The sequence below is a fragment of the Chiloscyllium plagiosum genome, unplaced genomic scaffold, assembly GCF_037043375.1.
Source record: "Chiloscyllium plagiosum isolate Xiang-an unplaced genomic scaffold, Cpla_swu_hap1 HiC_scaffold_18, whole genome shotgun sequence".
NCBI lineage: Eukaryota > Metazoa > Chordata > Chondrichthyes > Orectolobiformes > Hemiscylliidae > Chiloscyllium > Chiloscyllium plagiosum.
Genome location: NW_028270156.1, coordinates 101,565,802 through 101,575,695, shown reverse-complemented (window position 1 = coordinate 101,575,695; position 9,894 = coordinate 101,565,802). Strand labels below are relative to the sequence as shown.

General features: G+C 42.4%; 1 non-coding gene across 1 annotated transcript; it reads right to left on the bottom strand.

Moving 5' to 3' along the window:
- Positions 1–8,701: 8,701 nt before the first annotated feature.
- trnas-uga (transfer RNA serine (anticodon UGA)) lies at positions 8,702–8,783 on the bottom strand. Its single transcript has one exon. It is a non-coding gene; the product is annotated as a tRNA-Ser (tRNA).
- Between the last annotated feature and the right edge of the window lie 1,111 nt (positions 8,784–9,894).

The window sequence follows — 9,894 nt, the reverse complement described above, 5'->3', positions numbered from 1 at the left end:
TTGCATTTTTCACCATTTCTCTGAAAGTGAATGGAGATATTTATTTCCCTGTTTATGTGAAATTAGGTTCTACATTGAATCTGCTCGCAGTTTTCTGTTGTTGTTGCGAAAAGGAGGGAAATTGCGATGTGAAACTTGGTTACTTTTCCCTAATTTCCCTAATTTCTGTCCTGATGAGAGAAGCTGGTGATTGGTCCTCTCGATCCGGTGGAGACATCAGCCCAATTGTTAACCTCATCTAATCGAGACTGTAATTGGTAATCTTCACTTTTCATGGTTCATTCTTAGTCAGTTCTGATTCATGTTACTTGAGCACTTTCCTGGAAGTATTGGTGCACTAAGGCGCCAGTACGTTGAAAGCACCATTTGGAATTGCCTCGCTGCAATTTGTGTGAGCAGCTCATGACCCAGACGACTCGCTCTGCCTGTCAGACAGCATTCATGAGCCCATGTGTCTGAAAATAGGTTCTCTTTGTCAGTTCTGCTTCTGTTCATGAGTTGTCAGGTGTTTGGTTTCGCTGGAGAGCTGCGCGAGCAACATGAATTGTGAGGTATTTTCCGCTGCCAAAATCTCCCACTGAGAAGTTAGGAATGTGTCAAGAAGAATGGTCATTGGCAGCCTAAGACCAGAAAAAAATGATTCGTTGCTGGTTTTACCGAAGCAGCCTGTGGGAGTTATCTCAAATGGGAGAGTACTCGCTTTGCATGCGAGAGATTGCGGGGTTGCTAGCTGCGTTCTTCATCCCCTTTCAGGGCGGCACCGTGGCTCAGTGGTTAGCACTGCTGCCTCACAGCATCAGTGTTCCACGTTTGATTCCTGTGCGTAGTTTGCACATTCTCCCTGCGCCTGCGTGGGTTTCTTCCCACACTCCAAAGATGTGCAGGGCAGGTGAATTTTATATGCTAATTTTCCCATAATGATCAGTGCATTAGTTCGAGGTCTGGGTGGGTTACTCTTTGGAGGGTCGGTGTGGCCTAGTTACGCTGAAGGGCCGGTTTCCATACTGTAGGGAATCTAATCTAACCATCTTACAGAAAACTAGCCCAACACACTGACCAAGTGATAAGTGCCTATTCAAACTGGTGTTCGCCACAGCAGCATCTCAGAGGGGCTGAGCTCTATTTGCCAAATTTTCACGTTTATTCTTTTTCAACTTTCCTGTCTGCATACAGATCCATATGCCTTTGAAATGTTGAGAGTATACCAGACTCCACCACTAAATCTGACAATTCATTCCAAACACGCAAACCTTTCTGTGTGAAAAAAACAATGTCCTTCAGATCCCTTTTAAATTTTACCACTCTCCCCTTAAAACAGTGTTCCCTTGCTTTGAACTTGCCTGCCATTGGAAGATATATTCATTGACCATTTACTCTACCGTCTCCTTCATATTGATATGAACCTCTGTAAGCCCATCCCTCAGCCCTCAAGCTCCATGGAAAAATTTCACATCCTATTCAGCTTTACGCTACAGTCCAAACACTGTAAGCCTTGCAACATCCTCATAAATATTATCGAACTTACGCCAAGTTCGCCATTGCAAGTGTGTGTGGGTAAGTGCCTGAAGTGAGGCGATGCTGAAACACTAATCATGAAAAACATGGTTGCGGGTGTTTGTGTGGCAGCGTAGCAGAGATGTCGAACGAGCTGTCTTTAAACTATAACCTCGATCCAGTCATTGATTTGAATTCCCACCACAACCAGAACCACAGGTGAAGTCATGAAAAACCTATAAACATTGAGATGTCAGGATTTGATCCCATATTCGGCTGTTTCTTCACAGGAACTTTCACTAACTAAGGCTGAGGGAGTGCCCAAGCTCAACGATTGAAAACTATGCGTGCATTTACTTGACTATTCGAACACAGGAACTCGGACCCTTTTTGTGTGTGTTTCACAGTTACTCGGTGTAAATTTAAAACAGCCTCTGGTTATGCAGAAGAGTTCAAAGCTGGATATTCTCCACTGAAAATGCACAGGAAGAGGCAATCTCTTATTACTTTTGTTGTAAACTGATAACTTAGACTGTTTAAACTGACAGAATAACGCGGATCCATCTATCCTCTTGGGCACTTTAACCGCGTTAATATCAGCAAAGGTAAACTCACACTAAGAGGAATGGGCTCATTACGGTGAATTGTTAAGGAGTAGTGTGTGAGTCAGAGTGAATAGTGGTCAGTAAATACTGACACTGACATTGAACGTTGCAACACCAGCTCCTCACTCACTTGCTGTCTCATGCCTCCCAGACATCATTGCCTTTGACATTTTCCTCTCGTCCGTTCCACTTCTCAACTTATTCCCGACAGCTTGCAAGTGTTCCCTTAGAAACTGCAGCTTTAGGAAACGTATTACTGGGATAAAGTCATTGCTCAATGTGATGGGATGCACCGTCAATCCCTAATTACTCGAGAGATTGAGATTTTGAGTTACTCCGCATAACCCTGGATGTCCTCAGTTGCGGGGTACAGGCATAATGGCATGAGGCAAGGGTTTAGACGTAGTGACATTGAAGGAACAGCGAAATATTTTCAACTGGGAAACGGGAGAACCTTGGAGGGGTAATTTCTGTGATAGCTTTCGCTTGTATTTGCTGCCATTGTCCTTCCAGACAGATGCTGATCGATCACTGAATTGTTCTGGCAGGATCCGTGTGTGTGTCCTGGGTGCAGCCAGGATTTAGTTTTCATTCGGATAATTCACAAGAAGAGTATTAAATCTACATCTCCTAACTGGGAATGAAAGCGTGTTCTTGGCAATGCAAAATCAGACTCGTATGCAGGGATGTCCATTGATACTGCAGTAGCCTCTGGGACCTGTACAAACTCTAGTGCCTGCTCTTCACGTCATAATTGTCTTTGTCAGCAGTGTTTCTCTCTCCAAGTTTCCAAGTCGGTTCATATTATCACCCTTGGTTTCAATGTGAAGAAGGCAATGCTGTGATAATCTGATGTTGTTCAGCAGATATACTGCAACAAGTTAAGTAAAGACTGATGCTAACACGAGCTCGTTTTGAGCCGCGCTAATGTTTTGGCAGCAAGAAAGGCATCGTTCAACTCGCCTCATTCCGGGTGACGGGCTCAAAATGACCAGTGGTTTCTCGCTGAATTAGTTCAGGCTCTGGAATGTAAAAAACTTCAAATATGAAAGTACAGTGAAAAGAAATGGTTCACAGAGTGGGGAATTCCAAGTGAAACAGTGACGGTGATTATGTTTGCTGATTTTTCACCTTGTGAATGCTGCTTCCCTGATGTGGACGTTTACATTACCTATAGACAAACTGTCACAGCCAAACCTGGTTTTTGGGTCAGTGACGGAATTGGTAACATGCCTGACGTCGAGTTAGGGGATTGTCCGTTCGCATTTAAAATCGCGAGGATGCAGCGTGCTCGTCCATTCCTGTTGTCTGTCAGGAACGGAAGGGTTTGGGTTTTCGAATTTACAGTTTCTTTCGTCCACTTCAAATTCTAGCTCAGAGCAACGTCTCTCATTGTCTGTAGAACTGGCTTTGGTTTAACCAAAAGCTGCCTTTTGGCGGTTGAACTTGCATGTTGGAGCGGACAGCTGAAGTGAAGCACAAGGAGCTGGTCAAATCCTGAGAACTCTGCCACTCTCGGGGAATGTGTCTGCGTGTCTCTTTCTGTCGGAGACACGACGTGGGTAATAACACAGTGTGACTATGTCAAACTTCAATCCCATTGTTGTGTCATCTAAGATCAAAGCGAGAACCTCACTGCCATTTGCACTGGAAACATCAGAACACATTAGGTTATGGACCAAAGCTGGAAACAGGGAATGGAATAGACTGCACCATGGGCCAAATGGGCTTTTCCATTCTGCAAAACTTGAAGACGAGTAGAAAACAATCTGCAGTGAAACTGATCAGAAATGAAAGGGAAAAGCCATTTCATTGAGATTAAGTGCAAGAGCGTCTGTCTTCATTCAGTGTAATGTCGTAGTTAGGATTTGGAACTAGAACTGCTATGGCATTAGTTCTATTTTCGGACAGGGAATGAATGTTTTATTGTGCAAGTATATCGTGGTAGCAGTATTTCTGACCACTGGTCCGAACCTGGTAATGCTTGGTTTTGTGCCAGGTTATCAAAAATCAAAAAGATGCAGGCTTTGGAAATCTGAACTAAAAACGAGAATTGATAGAGAAACCCGCTACACCTGGCAACATCTGTGGAGAGAAACAGATTTTCTTTTAGGTGGACAGGAAACAGGTTAGTTATAGATTTCTAGATTATACTGTTGGGAAAATGATAATCTTACCTGTCGAATCAGGATATTTATCAAAATCACTCTTGAGCTTACAAACGTCGAATTTACAATCTTAAAAGGACTTAATCAGCTGTCATGCTACTTTCATTTTCCTGAGCTGGTGGAAGGCTATGTTTTAATGGCTACATTTCCTTTTGCTTTCTGTTATTTAGCAGTCACGCCGAATGGAGAATTGTTTCTTTCAGTGTCTGCCTCAATATGTGTCTTCGTTTTTTCTATATTTGTCTCTGTATCCTCCTGGGCCTTTTTCACATTCTCCGATTCTCTGGCTGTCCATATCCCTCATTTCCCATTTCTGCTCTTGAAAAGCGTGACATTCAGAGACAGTTTGAGATTCGAACTGCTGAGAAGCTTTCTGACGCCTGGCTGGAGTCGGTCGAAGTAGTCTCATATTCTCTGGATAATGCGTCTGTCACTTCGACCTGAGGCAAGGAGACATTTCTTCCTCAAAATCTAAAGACCCTTTCGAAGTTAAAGTTGAATTCCTTATCCAACAGGAAAAGAAAGTAACTACATGATAGCTGAAGAAGAACAAGGATGCATTTACTGTTGGTGTACAACAAATGAATGCTGACAGCAGAGACTGAGGGTGATCATGTCGTGGTGTCAGTGCCATTACCACAACATTCCCCGGGAATGCTGCAGTGTCTCCTGCCTCACCACTTAATTTCCACCAAACTGGGAATGAAGGAATGAGAATACGAGGATGAGAAGCAGAAGTGCTTGTGGAACTGCGAGAAGAATCTCCAGGTTAAAATAGTCGTTAAAAAGAGCAACATACACTACTGGATTTAAACCTGGAAAATGAAGCCGGAACTCGAAATCAGAATATATAGCAATTCAAACAGGACACTGAGTTTCTCGATCAGCAACACAATACTTGTGAGAATTAACGAGCTTTCAATACAATGAGCAGGCACCAGTGTGATGGGAGGTGCTTTCACCAGCTAAGCAACGGCGCCACGGTAAAAGCCAGATTTGTCGTCCATATGTGCAATGTCTGAACCACTTGATCACAGGAATCGAAAACGCGTTTTCTGTATTAGCGTTGCTCAGTATGAATGGCAATCAAATTCTGCTTGTGAAAAAACAGACATTTCAATGCTGAGCATGCCCCACTGAAAAGGCACAGAAAAAGATAGTATTCTCTTGCATTGGCGTCCAACAGATATTTTCATATTTTAAACCGACAGAATAAAGAGGATGTGCTCATCTCCTCTCGCGTCCCATTAACCACGTTAATACACACGCAGGGATTTTCAAACCAAGATGAACAGGCTCATTGTTGTGAATTGACAGCAGTGGTGTGTGAGTCATTGCGAACAGTGAGAAATAAATGCTGCACCAATAGCACTGACACTGAGCCTTGCACCATCAGCTCCACACTCACATATTGTGTCATGTCTCCTCGGCATCAGTGCATTTGACTTTAATTATTCTATCCTGCATCTCTCCTCAAATTATTCCCGACCGCTTGCAGTGTCGAATTAGTACGTGCAATTATTAGAAATGCATTTCTGGGACACAGTTGTCTTTCAATGAGATAAGATTCACTGGCCATCCCTAATTATCCCAAAGATGTAGGGGACGAGTTACTTTTGTCAACTCCTCAAAGACGCCACTCCTGACGCCACTCTGTCAATGTAACTCACTGAGGGAAGAGCAAACTGACGCCACTCAGTCAGTGTTACTCATCCAGGAAAGGGCAGACTGACCCCACACTCTCAGCGTAAGTCAGCAAACTGATCCCACACTGTCAATATAAGTCATTCTCTGAAGAGCAGTCTGACCCAACTCTATAAATGTAATTCCCTCAGGGATGAGCAAACTGATCCCATTCTGTCTCTGGCACTCACCCAATGAATGAACACTAACCCCACTCTACCAATGTAACTCGCCAGGGAAGAGCAGACGGAAGCCAGACTGTCAACATAAATTATCGAGGGAAGAGAACACTGACCCCGCTCTTTCTATTTCACTCAGGCAGGGAAGAGCAGACTGTCACCACTCTGTGAAAGAAATTCGCCCAGGGAAGGGCAGACTGACCCTACTGTATCTGCGTGACTGACACAGATAAGAGCAACTAACCCAACCCTGTCAACGTATCTCCCTCAGGGAAGAAGACCCTGACCCCTTTCTGTCCATGTAACGCACCCAGGAAACAGCAGACTAACCCCACTCTGTCTATTTAAGTTCACAAAAATCCTCTGAAGTACGTCCTATCCAGACATTCCTATTAAAGAGACATCACTGTCTCTGGAACCGTGTGCGTTCAATGGCGATTCCAAATCACCTGCAAATGTTTAGAATGTGGCTGCAAACCAGAGCAACCACACAGAAATTGGGCGAATGTGCAAACTTTCTTCAGGCTGTCACCCAAACCTGGAATGGAAACCAAACCCGACAGCAGTCGTGATTATAAAATGGCAGAACAGAAACTTAGCAAAAAGAATTGCGTCCCTGTGTGTTGCAACGATGCTAAGTATTAATTAAGCCCCCCTTACTGTAGTTAATTTCCATTTTCATCACTGCCAACCTTCTTCAAAGCAAAGCACGCACTTGCTTTTTTCAGACTTCCTATATCCCGCTTTCATCCCGCTTTTTACCTGATCATATTTCTGACTTTACAAGCTATGTCATAACAGGTTGACAACTGCAGAATGAGCTTTGTTCCGTTCTCCACTGACGTTGATGGTAGTAATCCGGCATATTCGAGTAGGACTTGATGCACTTGCGGGTGGTGTATTCGCGGCATTTTGGCTTCTTTTTTCATTTTCGGTCTACTATTTCGAGTTCATTGTGCAGACTTCTGAAGAAGACTTTTTGGAGTCGAAATGGTAACAGTGTTTACTCTCGAAAGACAGACGCAGCTTTATTTCTGTTCTCTTATAAATTGATCTTCTTCTGATCTTTGCAAGTGAAATAGGGTGCATTACTATTGCTCGGTTTTAGTTTTAAAATCAAGAGAAACATGAAGGAAGGAATATCAAAGAACACAACGTTCTGAGTTGTTAAGATAATGTTTGCAGCAATTGTGGACAGGAAGGTCAAATTAAGATAACGGTACAAGAACATTTAGTCTGTGGAAGTGGTATGTGACTTTAGTTCCAAATATATGTTTCCGTTCTTCCAGTACAACGTTTTGACTGCCAGAAAACATTGATTGTTTTCTGTATTCACTTTGTTTCGCGATATCTGTCTTCTGGTCGACCAGGGACAACTTGAATTTGCGTCTGCATTGAATAAGATTTCGGTCTTTCTTTCCAGAAGCGAACCTGTGCATTATGTACCACATATCATGCTGATGGCTAAGAAGTTAAAAATGAATTACGGTTTATGGATTGTGAGCAAGAATGAATTGATCCACTTGCGAACAGATGTCACCACGCCCTATTCCTACATCGGGCCTAAACGGTCCATTGGCAGAGTCTGCAGACAGGAAATGTCTAAGTGACTAGTCCTTTGTTCAGTTTGATTTGATACCAATGGTAGTGCTGTTTTGGTGCAGAAATGTGTCAACATCTCTGACATTAGAGTCAAAATTTAAGTCACATCTACTCCATGGAGTGTCTTCTCATATCGGAACATGCTGACATGAAAACATCCAGCTCTGATAGCAAAGGTTTTTTCATTAAACAGGGAGAATGCTTAACTAAGCAATGCAGACAGCCAGGATGAATAATTGGCATTTGGTTCTTCAAGCTGAGCTCGCCACACCAACTGCTCCAACGAAGGCCGTGGATAAGATCCCCATCGATTATTTTGGTCAATGTTTGCCTCAACAACAACCTATTGTTCTGAACAATGCTACACCACAAGCAGAGGGCTAAGTCTGATTTTCATCGTAAATTTTCAATTTCAGTTCTTAATGCACAGTTTCTTATGAATGTGGACAGCAGAAGACCGTTAACATTCCATTTCTAATATTTCCAGAAAATTCTACTCCGCTGATATCGCCTTGCCTTATCACACCTCAAGCCAGGAACCTGGATCAGTCGAGTTCCTTTCCACACATGGAGTTGCTTTTTCTAATTCATTGACTGCTGATATAATAGATTATTGGCCTTGAGAGTCAGCTGTAAATTAGGTTGAACTTTCTCAGCTTGACTTTCAACTGATCCTAAAAAAAATTATCACCTGCAGGTAAATGTATTGCATTGCTTCTTGTTTTGCTTATTTCTCCCCACCGACCATCCAAATTTCACGATAGTTCGACAAACGTGTTGAAACTGATTCGTATTGGAAGTTGGTGGATTTTTGTGTCTCGACATATAATTTATTCAATTAGAGACTGAGTCAGTCTTGAAATTACTTCGGATTCTTCACAGTTGAAAATTTACTTTCGATTGAATGCAAAGCTCAAGCTCCACGAAATCCAAATCCTGCAAAACAATTAATGACTTTTAAAGGTATCTACGCTGTGAACAGGATGCGAATCTGCGCAGGGAGACCCCATTGGATTTCAAATCCAACGCCTTAACCTCTCGGCCATCACAGCTGTGACAAGATTATCAATTTTCATAGTAAAACAACTGAATTTATTTGTTGGAAGAACAAATTGTCAAGACCCAAAGATTTCGCCAAATCCTTTGCAGAGACCCAGACGAACGTTACCTTAGCAGATTGACAGGCTTTCACCGCAAACTAGATTCTGACACAGCTGAAGTTGTGGGAATGATTCTTCGTCGAATTATAGAGTCACGGAGGTACACCACACGAAGAGAGGATCATTGTCTCACTGCGTCCGATCGATTTTGACTCAATTGCTCATCATCTGGTGCCAAATTAGCTATGCTGTTGTGTTTTAATATTCATCGAAATATGGTATTAGAAAAATTGATGCTAAGTCCATAAACACTAGCTACATTCGTAAAAAAAATCGGAATTAGAAAGAATGCAGAACCAATTTACAGGAATGGATCCAGCAACTAATCCGTAAGTTCTGACATCAGGTAATGAACTTGTGAGCACAAGAGAGGAAGATTAACCGAAGATTTGGAACTTGAAATTTTCTTGACGGAATTATTTGCAAAGTTTTTGCAATTGTTCTAGAGTCATCAAGTCGTTGAACAATACAACACTGAAATTGGCCCTTCTTTCCAACATGACCATGGTGGACAGATATCCTAAATTAATAGGTCCCATTTGCCAACATTTGGCTCACATCCCTCTAAACCTTGTTACTCATATATCCATCCAGATGCCATTCAATGTTACAGTTGTACCGGTCTCCACCAATTTCTCTGGCAACTCATTCTGGACACGTCTGAAATCCTTTTAAATCCTTATCCATTAATTTTAAACCGATGTTTTCTAAATGTTGACTTCCTCACCAGCCGGAAAACACCTTGACGAGTCAACCTATCCGTGTCCCTCATGATCTAATAAATAGCAACGATTTGACTTTATCATACTTGTGAGGAGGGAAATGTGTGGAGATTATTTGTCGAAGGTTTGAAGTAGAAAGTCTGATGTACAGATTTTTAGAATTGCATCTTTTTGAAGTTTTTAAAAAGTCATTGAAGTCTAGTAGCAGTTGTATAGTTCTGTTGTGAAAGCTGCAGAAGGATTTCAGGGTACGAGAACGAAGCATTATTTCCAATGTATGG